The sequence below is a fragment of the Anopheles cruzii genome, chromosome 2, assembly GCF_943734635.1.
Source record: "Anopheles cruzii chromosome 2, idAnoCruzAS_RS32_06, whole genome shotgun sequence".
Taxonomy (NCBI): domain Eukaryota; kingdom Metazoa; phylum Arthropoda; class Insecta; order Diptera; family Culicidae; genus Anopheles; species Anopheles cruzii.
Window position 1 is genome coordinate 38281123 of NC_069144.1, and position 14706 is coordinate 38295828.

A 14706-nucleotide genomic window follows, 5' to 3' on the forward strand; every position below is an offset into this window, starting at 1 on the left:
AAATATTTGGCCAAAAGCATATAAATGTGTTTTCTGCGGTAGTACGATTCGTTTTACCAAAGCGCTCGCTGATGCGGTGATTTTTGTGTTGTGCAAATGACTTGCCAAGAAAGCACATGTGTGACGACGCGTCGTAGAAGTGAATCCGCCGCACCCTGAATTTAACGATAAAGGCAGTGTTCTTGAAATCGTGGCGAATGTTTCTGCTTTGATGGCGTTTTTCGCAAACTCTGCGTTAATATTAACTTAGAGTTTGCTCACTTTGATCTTTGCTACATGTGCACTCGATACTGAAGCTACCTTGGCAAACGGATATCTAACCATACCATCTCTCACGCTTTTCGTAAAATCATTCTTTTCAGTGGCGTAAGAAGCGTATGCGGAGGTTGAAGCGTAAGCGCAGGAAGATGCGTGCGAGGTCCAAGTAAACTCCCCCAGGTAAGTTTCAAGCGCCTCTGCATTATCCCTCCTCAAAACTGGTTGAACATTGTAGACTGACAACTACTCGTACTTCTTTTCACAGCCGAAACGCATTCGTTTCAGCTGCGCGACGGGTCTCATCATCGGGAGACGTCGAAATCGTCGGTTGCATTTAGCGCACTCCCAGCATTGTTCGTGGATACCGTCAGTGAAACATTTAGTTGGTCTGCGGGGCGCACCTATAATGTGCAGAGTTGGTTCAGCTGAAAGGATAGTTTGAACGGATGTTGCAAAATATACCGAACGAATCCAAACAATAAACCCTCTCGGGAGTAAACATGTGCTTTCCGGCGTAACGACGGTTCCGGATGTACATTTCAAACCAATAAGAACACGAGCGTTTCAGTTGACGGGAGTGGATGGAACCAGAACACAGATTGTTGAAAGAAACTCACGGTGGCGGAAAAGTACAAGTGAAGGGACACGAATCTGTCGGAAATCCTTGCGCCCTTAGCGGTTGGAAAGGTGTAGTTAAAGATACGGACGATATTTCAGTGGAGCCCCTTATCGGTCATAGCGGACACCGGGAAAGGAAAACTTCCTTTACGGAATCGACGCGGTAAAATATTGCTGAGCATGCTGTGCGCTCTCAGTTGCTAGATGATTAATTTCTTTTTCATTACCTACTAGGATTGAACATGTACGTCGAATCACAAAATTGGCTATTGTACGACGTCTCCTGTGAGTTGCAAGCTATTGCCCCTCTGTGGTTATTATATTCATTTAACAATTTCACTGTAGAATTTCACTGCACATTTTATTTTGGATGTCCCTTGTTTACTTCCGTGTGGTTGGCACGACGAAGGCGACGTTACGTTGCGACGGTTTCTGCGGATAGCAGTTATGTGTTAGGTGTTTAATGTGTGGCGCACAAATTATAGCCTACGCGACACACTTGTCTGCAAACGGAGCCTCACATAAACGCCACATGGCCGTTTCATAAACCATTATTTGGTGTGCGATAAAACATAAATATTCGGGCAATTGCTCAACATGCTGCGGCGTCGTTAGTGTATTGATCAAGCATTACAATGTCTGCTTTCGTACTCGGTCTTGAGGAGTTCCGCAAAATCGCTTACAAAAAGGTTCCGCATTGATTGTTGCAATTGGCGTTGCATTGTAAATTCCAGCTGCTTTATATTTTACAGCATCCTGCCCACTCGATAGTAACCGTAACGCATCATCAAACTCAATCCCTATCGGCATGATTGACGTGGACGAAATAATCGGTCCCAACCAAGCAAATCCCACATGATCACTACCAATCCGAGAAGGCGTAAATTTGCTTCTCAGAAGCGGCTACAAAACAAGACCCGCAAGCCAACGTTATTTGCACTTCATTAATATTGACACTCTCTTAATTCCGCATGCCCGTCAATCAATAGCAGCGGGATCCCGCTGCTCTCGTGTGGAGCTTTTGGGGCCCGCCAGGACGAGCATCACGAGCTGTGGTTTGGTATTTACTCGCAGCACTTTGACTTTTTGCCTTCGCCCGAATTAATGATACGGTCCTCACACGCCAGACGGTCTCGGCCGTCGGATCGGAACACTTCAATTGCTACTACTGAGAGGGGAGGCGCATCCTCATCCGCACACCCGCAAAAGTACGTTTCTATTAATTACACCGAAGATGGGCGTAGATCGGGCCGGAAAGCCGGAAACGACGCGTGCAAGGCTCATTTCATTTGCCCAAAACACGTTAGGCGACGGAAACGAAGGGGGCGGAATTGATGTATGGGTATCATTGAGACCCAACTTCATTCATGCGATTCGCGAGTGAAACGGAACACCCTTGAACCGGCCCCGAAGCTTGAGGGTAGCCGCACCAGCAAGCAAGGACCAACATCGATTCCGAACAAGGGTGCCTAAGTAAGCAAATTAATCCTGCTTTATTAGGGGTCAGGAAGCAGAGAATTTCTTTTCCGTATTTTCCTCGATTTGTTGTTTTGATTATTCCGCTTTGTTCGTGTTTTCTTTTTCTATGCCCACGATGAAGAAGTAGCAGTCTTTGTTGGCAAGGATGACCAACAAGTGGATCGTTCCGATGGCATATGGTGAATGTGGCAAAGTACTTTGTCCAGTGTCTACAAGCGTGGCTTTTGTGGAATGATATTTCTACAAGGTTCCGGAGCGTTTTACCTAGAAAATTTGAGAGCATTTTATTGTTGGAAGGCTAACGCGTAACCTAACCTCAAATAGCAACACTTCATTGTAAATTCGAAACTATTGCTTCGGTTCCAGAAAAACGACATTGCTCGGAAGGATAATTCACAGTTGCACCGCTGTAATGGTGCTTGAAAAGCAATTTCCAAATCAGTTACGGCCACCGGTGCAGCTGCGCCATCGCTTATTACCCGGCGCCCGATGATTTGCCCAAGATGGTGTGTAATGGTACTTTACACTCTTGACCACACACTTTTGCCGGTCGCCGGTCGTTTCCTTTGGCGAATGGTTGCTTGCGAGCGAAGAAAGTAACGCAAGGCGCCCTCTAACTTTCACCATTTTCTCAGCACGAGCTTCTTTGCATTCTTATCGAGCGAGCTTTTACTTGACCGTCACGTGGCGATAACTGTGTGGGAATTATTTTCGCAAACTTTGTCAATCCACTAAGCGTGGGTCGATAAGTGTGGGGCCGCTTTTTTGCTGCACCGTTAACGATGAGCTGCGAAGGCGAGCCTCTCCGCAGGTCCTTAGGGGGGTGGCGAAGCAAAGCTGTCTCGCAAATGAGGATAACCCCGTGCGAATGATAAAGAGCAGCTCATTACTCGTGGACCAGCAGCACCTTTAAGCACCTGCAATGCAATAACGCGGTCAACGAACTGTGGGGGTCAGCCTTGGGATTAATTTTAAAAATATCATCACGCGGACAAACTTCATCGGGACATGCACGGCCCCCGTCGCACTGCGAGGACCTGCGGCCCTGGTCACGAACGAAACGCGGCACGGCACGATTAGCCTTGTCTTTGTGAAACGGTTTTAGAAAAGAAAATGACCGGGCGTGTACATTTATGAGCCCGCCGTTAGGGACCAGGCAGTTTCGCGATAAGAGCGTCTCGTGCTTTAATCGCATGAGTTGGGACGTGGACCCCGTTTCAACGTCTCTTTCGCGCCCTTTTCCAGAGGAGTTTTATGGTCTGGTTCTGGATCGAGAACGGATCTGCGCTGGGAGTTTTTCGCGGTCGTGCGAGGCCGTCAAGTAAAAAGGATATTAATTACCGGTGAATTCAATCTTTTAACGGTGCTTCTTCAAAATTGGACATTTTACAGGTCAGAACTGCTCGGTGTTTGTGCTGCCGGATAAGTAAGACAAAATAGGAGGATCATTAAGTCAAATAGGGGAAACATTTCCAATTAAACCATTCGGTCCCGAACTCTGACTTTCACATGAGATTTTCAGATTTAATTGCAATTTTCGGCCGAGTTTCAACGGTTTCAGTATACGTTACACCCTTCGTTTAAGGGTTAAAGTTTTATTCATAACATCAGCTTAAAATTGTACGACTTTCCGTTATACTCTTAACCTTTCAATTGCAACATTGAGAGTACGAGTAAAAAAGTGGGATGTAGGAAATGTGAATTTACATTGGATTAAAAAAAGCAGAAGATAGGTTTGACGCAAACCGTGTTGGCTAAATCCAACAAACATTGTACAAAACAATTCACAATTTTTTTTTGGAAAACCCATTGCTTCCACCCATTGCTTCCACTTGATGTATTGTGTGCAAACACAAACTCAGTTTTTGAACCCTTTCTGTTTTATGTTTTCAATCCTTGAGCTTTTTGCATGACCGTCTAACGCAGTCGTGAACCGGTGCTAAACGGCATTGCTTTAAATTTGCCACGGTACTTGCTCACGAATGAGAATAGATTACAGTTTTCGGATGTAAAACTTTCATGCTGTAGCGGATTCTGGCGAATGCTGTCGTTCGGGGTGTTCTGTGGCGTTGACCAGTTGGAGCTTAGAGCCTTATGATCTGTGAATCCCCAGAGCTTCGGCCACCAGCTGGGTAACGAGTGGGCAACCAAAGCCACCATCACCATCACTATTTAATGTAGCGACACGCTCGTAGTAGCGTGTCAGTATGTGCTTAACAGATGAAGTGAAACGAGACCCCAAAACTACGACCCGAGGGCGCCGGAAAAGGAGCACCGAAAGAAAGACCCGGGTGGCAGGACTGGCAAGGAAAAAAATAAAACCGAAACCGAAAGAACGGGGAGTGACGCCGCCTGAAGTTCGCAAACGGTACGCCACAAGTGGCCGTCAGTCCCGCGGGGCGCACCAGCATCGCCCGGGCTTCGGGGCACCCAGCTGGCACATCGAATCGAAGTTCGTCGCAGGGCGCGGCGGCAAAAAAATGGACGAAATCTCGTTCGAAATATTTACATGACGCGCGGCCACGACGCCAAGCACATTTGCATACTTGACTTTGGGTCGATTTTTCTCGCTACGCTTTTCCTTAACCTCAAAAAAGCACGATCGATGCGACAGTTGGCCATTTTGGGCGTGCGCCCGCCCCACATTTGCGCGGTGCTCGAATAATCGAAATTTCGAGCACTCAATCATGCGGTGGCCTTTCGCGCTGATGCATTACTGCCCGCGCCCTGCTGCTGCTGCTGCTGCTGCGTGTGGGCATGCAGTTAGTGTGTGCGCTCACGTTCCGACGGGCCATTATCATAAAAATGTATGGTTCTGTTTCATTTTTAAATATTTTATTGCTGTCTCTCCCGGACCGGCCGGCTGGCCAGCGCGCGAGCGAGCGACCGACCGACCGTGTAGCGTGTCCGCCGTTATCTTGCCTGACTGGCCTGGACGACTGGAGCTTTTTCCTGCCTGTTTCGCTCTCGCTTTTTGCGCGTTCATTTACCGTTTTAAGGTCGCCGTTAGTGTGTAGTGCCGGTCAGAAGGAAGCGAAAAAAAGGGCGGCCACATTGCCCAGCGCACGACGAAGCGCCAGCGCCCGACCAGTGGTCTGGCGTCTGGCGCGCGCTTTCGTCGTCGTCGGCGGCATGATCGAGTGGAAAAGAGTCGCGCACCATTTTCCGCATTGTAATGCCGCATTGGCGGTAATCCGACAACCGTCGGCCTGAAGGTCCGCGCTGGCTGGTTGGCCTGGGCCGAAGGAAAGCACCGACGGGGCCAGTTGAGCGCGAGTGAGACAGTCGTCGTGACAAGACGGAGCGCGAAAGTCGGTTTATTTATCTTCGCCACCGGCACCCGGACGCGATGGGATATTGGTAATTATGGCGCTCCTTGGGTCCGGAGTTTACAGCGCCTTGCGGTGCTTGTTGTTGCTGGCGAATGGCCGAATGACTGAACTTGTGAGGGATGAACGTGCAGAAAAACGAGACACTCTCCACACTCAGTCATGATGGATAAAATCGAACAAGTTCAGCGAAGAGCTTTTCGGACGTTGGAAGACTGTTGGCGTGGATTTTGGCACAGATTTGTAAGGTTAAGGCGCCTTTCGAGGCCTTCGACCCGGAAGGAAATCAATAATTACCAAACTAAGAAACACAGAGAGAGACAGGGAGAGAAGAAGAGACGGAGACGCATAAAGATCGCCAAATATTCGCGGTGAATTCCTCGTTTTTCGCCGTTTTTTGTGCTGTTGGACACATAAAAGTATATTACTGCGGGCCGTGGAATCGATCATCCTGTTGTGTTGGCCGTTGATGATTTGCAGCTGTTGTAGAACGGCGTTGATGTGTGGCGCCTTTCGGTTGTCCGCGTCGGCAACAGTGACGGGGAAGATTATAATTTATTACAACTTCGACCAGGCCGGGCCCAGTCAGCGCGTAATGGAAGGACTCAGGAAGGACTCAAGGCCACTCAAACTCATGGCTGCCAGTTCGCTGTGGCAGCACTTTCGTTTTCAGCGTTAAAAAAAGGGTTATTATGGTGGAAGGATGATGCAAATCATCTTGTTTGCCGTTGCCGATCTTGCTGCTTTATCAGCGGAAACGGGATTTATGAACATCGGCCAGAGCAGACACGAGCGGATTTGGCTTTTGTTGACGTTTAAATTAAAATGCAAAAAACATTCATTTCATGGTTATGGTTAATTCGAAAAACAAAATAACACTTACCAACTTTAAAGCATGAAAGAAAAGACATATATTTCACATTAAATTAATATTTTTCACACAAGGATCGAAAAATCGGTAACTAAATACTAAAGAATGTTTAGAAAAAGAAATAATCAAAACGGCTAAACCGATTTCTACACGAAATGCAATGAAAAATGGCAGCTAACATGCAACGCTTGTGTTCTACTATGGTGTAGGCTAATGCCACTATCATGTAGTAGAGTTTTGGAGCGTGACTACTATTTGTGTTATTTGGAGGGACCGGGAGTGAACTGAGCGCTTTATCTCATTGGGAAGTGGACAATCGCTTGGCCGTCGTGTGCCTGTGATCGATAACGAGCCGCGCCATAGCCGCGTCGCTACGGCGGAAGTTCGTACGTCATCGACGGCCAGATTTCGAGGTCTCTAGATTCCGGCATCTCCGCGAGAGATGTCGTTTTGAGCGCCAGAAAGTTGCACGACTCGAAACGGGGTCACGTGCCGTGACCGGGACCCTCCTTTGGAACGGAACTTGAATCGATTAGCGTCGAATTTCGGTGCTGGAGGACGGCTGATTCGATTTGTACGTCGCTCGGTTCGGTGCGATTGCATGTCGAGTCGGTCGAGAGTTATTGAACAATCAGCAAGAATTAAGGCGTAAGCCAGAGCGGGCATTTGGGAACGTCATCACAGTGTGTAGGGCCGCCTCTGTATCCTGTGTGTCACTGTCAACTTGTCAGATTGTCGTCACCGTAAGCAACCTCTGGCAATCGATTGGTTCAGTAACCGAGGACGGAATCGCTGATTATCGTACTATACGGATGGAGGGGGGGTCACGGGGTGTTTGCGTGTTTCACGCACTCGTTCGCCACCGCCAACTACACACACTCAGCGGGTGTTGGAACCCCTGGTCACCACGACACTGGGGCGAGTGGTTTCAATATTTTAAGCTTCGAGAAGGATTTTTCTTTTCCCCGTGATCCGTGCCTGACCACGCAATCGGGCGCACGATTGAAGGGTGCCATAAAGCGTGGGCTCATTGGCTCGTTTGTGATAGTGTAAAAATGAGTGCGAGGGCCCACCCTATTCATATTTCACCCGAAGCGAGCACGCTCACGCATTCAATCATGGCGTTTCGAGAGCGTGCGAAGGGATTCTATGAATTATTATGGTTTGGGCGGGATTTGGCCGGAACCATATAGGCTCGCAGGTGCGTGTGGCCACACTGCACACCTTTCTGGAACAAGGCAATCGTAGTTCTTGGAGTGTTTGAATGAAACGCACGAATTTTATGATTGGTAGTTCCAAAAACGGATAGTTCAGTTAAACTGTTTCATTAATCGATAAGAAAAATACTAAGATTTGCAACAAGTGACGTTTCAGGAACAGTGTGTGAACCTTGGTTTTTAAACCAACCGCCATTTATGTATGAACCTTGTTGCAATCATCAAAGGAGGCGCCAGGTGTTTTCGATGGAGGCGCCATTTTGCTCATTGTTTAGGTCTTTTACGATTGCAATTAAATGTACTTTAGCTGACGGGGCACGTTACTGATTTGCTAGTTACCATATGTTATGTTTGCTTTGCTAGCTAAGAGTGTAGCTGTTTCCTGCTTAACAGGAAACAACTTCAGAAACAGGCTGTAATAACAGCGACAGCGTGCTGATTGGCTCGATAAATACGAACTGCAAACGAATTAACAGGGCACTCGGAAAGGCTCGGCAAGGCTAGTAGGCCAAGCCGTTGATGTGTCCTCGATTGGACCTAATGTTTCTTTTTCTCATCTGTTGATTCTTAATGTCAACAAATGCTGCCCAAACATGACTCGCCAACCGCCCGGGACACACTGACGCATAATAGCCCATTTCCATTCGAACTTTGGCTTGTTGAAATTGTGCTTGTTGTGGAACCGGCGAAGGGCTTCTGTTTGGTCTTTAGTGGCCTTACGGGCACCACAGGGCCACCTGTTAACGAGAGATGTGGTATGGTGGTGGAGATGTGTCCGATGGCTCTAGCCTGTGGCCTGTGGCCTCAACCTTCTGTGGAACTGTTCAATGACTTTCTGCTGTGGTCGGAACGAGGGTTAGCCTCATGAGTATTTGATTAGCACGATTTAAACCACCATAAAACCAAGGTGTGGAAAATCCTTTACAAAAACCAATGGGAGGGAGTCCAAAAGTGTTCGGTAATGATGTGGATTTAATTATGTTTGATGATTTAATGACAGCATGCCGATGATGCACGACGCCGACGCGTGCAGTGCGTGTTGTTTTTGGCACCCGACAATCGTCTTGTACGAAATTGGCTTTTCAACATTTTGTCCTGATACGGTGCTCACAAACAACCTTCGCGCAGTGTTGCTCCTCGTGCTCCGTTCTTCTGCGCGAATTGCAACTATTTGCGAGCTTGGCCCGCGGACACCGTGTTTTGGCGAACAAACAGAAAATAATTAATTTACACATCATTTCCCTACTGAAGCCGCTCGCCGCATTGATGTAATGTTTTATTCATTTTTTAGTAGTGTCCCTTCAGCCGGCAGATGTCCGCGGAGAATTCAATTCCAGCCACATGTTGGTGCCAGGACGATAAGACCATAAACCGGGCGCAGGCACGCGGGACCGGTTATGTCGCTGCAGGACTGGCCGCCGAGGGGACGGAGAAAACTTATGAAAGAATTTCAAATTTACACTCCCGCAACAACAACTGCTGCAGTCGGGCCAATCGTCCCAAAAAGGGATAAAGAGAGAGGGAATCAGTGAGAGAACGAGAGAGAAAATCGAACAAACAAAGGAAAGATGTGGCAGGCGCGTCCTTTACGAGACGCGCCAGCGCGCGCCAAGTTGCGCAAGTCGTCCGTTAGCATAATCATTAAAGCGACGGCAGCATTAGCCGTGGCAGCGAAGCGACGTGCCAGGACGTGCCCAGCTCTCGCGTATCGACATAAAAGCTCGTATGCGAGCCCACACACTTTGTATCCGAGGCCCTGGAGGACGAGAAAGTTGTTGGTTTATGGGCGCAAACCACAGCCCTTGCCTCCACGCGATGATGACGATTCCTGCGCCTTTCTCTGTGTGTGTTTCGGGCACTCGAGGTGCTCCACAGGTGTGTCAGTAATGGCACCGCAACGGAAGGGGGCCAGTGGCGGGAACGGAAAACAGTATTCATCGACCACATGCTTGCCGCCGGCTTGGGTGAGTTTTCCACTCAGATTTTTCATCTCCCATTTTTTGCCACCCAGATTTTTCAGACCCACCCACAGTGCCAGTTTCAGTTTTGTGCTGACGAATTGCAACATGGTTTTGTGACTTTTCTTCTTTGCTTTCCAGTTTCCAGGTTGTGGTTTTTAATTTTTTTTCTGTACCAAAAACAAAACAAATAAACCCAAACTTCTCAACTTTTTCTTCCCTGGTGGGCCTCGAAAGCGCCGTCCTGAGCTGAAAAGTTTTGTCCTCGGTTGTAACAGATCCTACCGGAGCCGCGGTGGAGCTGCAAGCTGTGTCCTGTGTCACACGCGAAGAATCTTTTATGTATGAGTGCATCATTAGTGAGCAACGCGTACGCGTACTCTAGCTGATTGCAGGCAACCGAGCTGGGCTTTCGTGCGGTCAGAGCGAAATCTGGATAAATCCGGCCGTTGAGTATTTTGTAGCAATCTTCAGTGGACCCCCGGACTAGAGTGAAAGCAGCGAGCGAAATGCTAGGGACACGCGAGCATGAAACGTACGCGTTGTTCGGTTTGGGGCAGAAATGATAAGCCAAAAGTAAAGTTTGCTAATGAAACGGTACCAACCCGGGCCCGGGACCGGTCGAACGAACGAAACGACCGAACTCGGTGCTCAACTTACGGTGCAATGAATGTGTTTCCCTAGCCGTTTTTGTTTGTTTAGTTAGCGTTATTTTCATTGCAAAAGTTCAAATACTGCCGTGGCGATTGTTTACGGTTGCTGTAACTTTTTCGGTGATGAAACGTTTCGTGGCCATCAAGGGTTTCATAAATGCTGCCAAGAGTTAGTGGAAAGCCTGGAAGGTTCTAGTGGTGACAAATTAGAGAACAAAATAATCGACTAGTAAATACCGTAGGTTAAACTTTATTAAGCACCGCATTTGTACGTTTGAAAAACATTGTTTATTGACTAATGCAGTGTCAAATCGCCGAAAAAAATTTAGTGTTTCTTTGATCCGATGCAACCGAGAGAATTATTTGGGTGATCTGCTAGCATAATTTGTTCCTGACGTTCGAGGTCGACTTGAGCTTCACCTATCTAAGGTCAAAGATTAGCATCAACATAAGTAACAGCTCGTGTCGAGACGGCCAAAGCTTATACAGAACATTTTTAATCTTAGTACTTAGATACCCAGAAAGATCATCGGACTAATATTTGGCCTTGTATGTGTGGCGGGACAACGGAGAAGCCGCTTCAATAGCGAGCTGTACGCAATTTGAATAACTCCGCTATTTGTAAGTCGATTTTGACAAATTAGCCAGATTTTGAAACTTCAGTCTGTGCCCTCTTAGCTACGGTAAACCGTTAAATTTACGATAAAACAGCGGGATCAAATTGTGGCGCTCTAAAACTGTGCGTGCTTATTACTGCCGAATTTTTTCTGACTTCTTTCTGTGGGACTATTTGAAGAATAAGGTTTATGCCAACCAACCGAAGACCATTGAAGAACTGAAAGCTAATGAAGAACTGAAAGCAGAAATTGCTGGTATTACGTTGTCTATTACCGAAATATTGTCAAATACAATGAAAAATGCACAAAAAAGGCCGCTTTTTGTGTATCTAATGGAGACGGTCATTTGATCGATATTGTTAATAAACGGCATTTTATACCCCAAATTAATCTTATTCTTTTGTCAAAAACGTCTGACAAATTGCGAAGTTATTCAACATTTAAATAGTTGGATCGTGATGGAACACTCTGTATACTTTTGCTTAGTTTAGACTGAAGAATTAAAATTTTTGTCGGTAATTTTCTCCTCTCATTGTTATCCAAACTTCTTGTTGCTATTCAACGTTCCTAACGATGGAGTAGGTAATTCGCCAATAATTCCTCGAAACTTTCTATGCCGTGTTGCATATCATAACCCAAAAAAAAAATGTTGACACAGTTGCCCAATGTTACAGTATCCTTACTTGCATCTAGGCGAAAACCCATTAACTTTTGAAGCCAAGCGGCCAAAAAGCTTCCCAAAATGATGCTGCAAGTGAAGCAGAAACCCGTTTGCGAGATGAGTGATAAGACAACGAACTCAGCGCCCCTCATCCCCGGCCTCTCGTGTTCTCGTGTTCCTGAAAATTTGCCACAGCAACCCGGTGCCGTCGTGCCGACTAATCGTGATTTACCATCGCCTTCCATCGAGGTTCGTCCGTGTCGTTCGAGGTGTTCGAGGCAAAGCAACGCACCGAAGGCACTTAGCTGAGGTGAAGTGCGAAAAGCGTCCCGGTGACTCTGCTCATGCGGATACGCGGCCACGTGGCCTGTCTACCCAGATACGTGTGCGCCATTATCGCCCACCTAAAGGTTGCATAAACACACACACACACGTACACACACATGAATCCATCGATAACATACGTTCGTGCCGGTGCAGGGACTCGCTGGGCGCATGGAAGAGAGAACGGGAACCTGGGAACGAAAGCAATTGGTTTTCGCTTCACAAACAGCTGACACGGTTCTCATCATGCTTTCATGTTTGGGATGCGCCGTTTTTTCCCCGTTTCGCTAGTGCCGTGCCGAATCTCCCGTCTGGGGCTTCTCTCTGCTGGTGACACGAAACGTCGGTAGCAAAATTTAATCTTCGCTTTCTCAACAACGCCGCGCTATTTTTTTCGTTGGACATTTGGAATTTCAGTACCCTTCCGTTCCGTTAGGAGTCCGCGTCTATGCTCGCCATTGGAACGCTGTTCAGTTCCAGAGACCACCAAGTGGCGAGCTAATGAGCAAAATCTGGCACCCGTTGCGTTGAGAGTGAACAAGTTTAGTTTTATGAACTATTAAAAACCGCTCAACGCGTTGGTGACCATCGAGTGGTAGCATAAAATTCCGTTGACCGTTAGACCGGTGAGAACACGGTTCCGAGCGGGTGCCACACACCAACCGGAGCCTCGAGCCTCGAGCGGTTTAGCGGTGGAAGTTTACATGGAACGGTACTTAATGTTTCACGAGTCGAGAGCACGAATCAAAGGCGTGCTAAATGCTTCTAGTTACGGTGGTCTAGGCCGCCACAGGCCGGGGTGTTGTTTTATGTTTGGGTATTGTTACGGTGGCTTGTGGTCCCGACCGGATGCATCGCCAGCTGCAGCGGTGAGATTTGTGGTCGAAATCGAACGCGCAGGCCACTGGTGAGTTCGCTGAATGGCGGATATTCGATGAAAAGCATAGAATAAAATTGGCTGGCCGCTTTGTGTTTCAATTGTTCTCGGCCCTGTTCTGTGGTCGCTCTCAATCGCAAGAACGGGATTGTTTGAATAAATTATTTAGGGCAGGTTTGTTGTAACGGCAAAAGCTCCTTCCTGAAAGGGTTTTGTGATGGTTGGATTTGGATTTATTGTCCAGTAACGCTCCTACGGGACTAGGAACGTGGTTCCTTTTATTCAATCGATTTATGGGATGAAAGAAACAAAAAGCAGCACATCGATGGTAAAATCGACAACCATAAATGTTTATTTCTTATTGCTCTATATTATAATTACAAACGAGAAGATTAATAAATAATAGGGTACTAGCAGAACAAACGGTCCGTAAATTGAAATTGAATGGCCACCACCAACAGATCTTACACTAACGGTTAAAGAACAAGCAATTGCTGAACAGCCGGCTATCCAGTGTATGAATGAAATGAAATTAAAATACAATCTTTACAAAAAAGGCAAAAAATCATAACATTATGGACGTCCGGTCCGGTTCGCTCGTACCGCTAAATGATGGCACTTGCATTGAATTATGGGGTAGATACAAAAAAATCCTTACGAGAGCAAATTAATTCTCAACACGTTCCAATTGATACAGTGCGCCGTAATCCGTAATTGAAATGGAATCATAATGAACCCGATCCGTGCGGATAGAGCGCCAGGTTTCGTTGGGCTGGGAGGTTTATCGGAATTCAATCAACTGTATCGCGTCTCTGCGGGCTGGCGTTCTGCGGGAATTACTGCCAAAGTACGGACCGATTACCGGGTGGGTGGGCACGATTTTTACATTACCCGCGCATGCCATTTAATTCAATCTTTAGCCGCCCGCTGCCGCTATCGTCAACCAAAAGGCCCGCCGGCTTCCTAGTTTAGGAAGTATTAGAAAATTGAAATGAAATACAACATTTTTGGTCTCAATTTAGCCACGCTGTGCGCCGACCACCGCCCTGGGTGGGACCGAAAACATCCCAACAACATCCGGTACAACCCGTAAGTGCGAGCGCTTCGTTATGATGGAATCGTGCCGTTTTTTTCTCCGGTCCGGCCACCGTAGCGCTTCCGGGTGCTCCCGGATGTGAAGGCAAACCAATAAAGTACATCTCTGAATAAAACATTCCCATTCCGGCGTATGTAGCGGGTGATGAAAAAGGAGCAAAACGCCCGACCGCAGCGTCTCTACCGACGACCGGCACGACCACCATTTACACCTTAACCACGTTCCGTTTGCAGAGCGCAAAAAAGGCGGGTGGTGAAAAAGGATTAAGGACGCACTCGGTTCACTTTCGATCCTTACGGCCACGGGCCGACGTGGATTGAGACGTGGCTAACCGCAAACCGGTTGCGCGCCGTCGAGTGTCGAGCCCGACCCTAGGGCTGAGGCCACCACACTTTATTGATATTGAGAAGCTACGGCACGCCGCATAAATCGCTCGTTCCGGGCACTATTTGTCTGTCAGATCGTGCGCCTGAAGTGCCGGGGCGAGACCAGCAAGAAGAGACTTCGCTGTGACCGCCCAGAAAGGGGCCCCGAAGAATGTCCGTAATCCGCTTAACGATTCACCTTAACCAATGTATTGTGAATGCCGTCCCTTTGGAAGTCAGTGAAAAGAAGGCAGCATGAATGGCAAGAGCATGAGGCAAACTTTTCCCGTACAAACACATATTATAATCGAGCCGCACGCTGCAAAAAGAAGGGCCCGAGACATTGAAGAAGGTTTTGGTCGGGTCGGGTTTGCTCGCAAGAA

At 47.5% G+C, this 14706-nt stretch overlaps 1 protein-coding gene and 1 long non-coding RNA gene across 2 annotated transcripts in view; one reads left to right on the forward strand and one right to left on the reverse strand.

The window, feature by feature from the left end:
* Positions 1 to 802, forward strand: part of LOC128269252 (uncharacterized) — a 947-nt gene extending 145 nt beyond the window's left edge. Inside the window, exons 2-3 of the long non-coding RNA XR_008269185.1 lie at positions 363 to 438; positions 524 to 802. This is a non-coding gene — a long non-coding RNA (uncharacterized LOC128269252). The remainder of the gene's footprint in view (positions 1 to 362; positions 439 to 523) is intronic.
* LOC128279024 (sodium channel protein 60E-like) overlaps positions 1 to 14706 on the reverse strand; it is a 110721-nt gene that overhangs the window by 22455 nt on the left and 73560 nt on the right. The gene's annotated exons all lie outside the window — the stretch shown is intronic.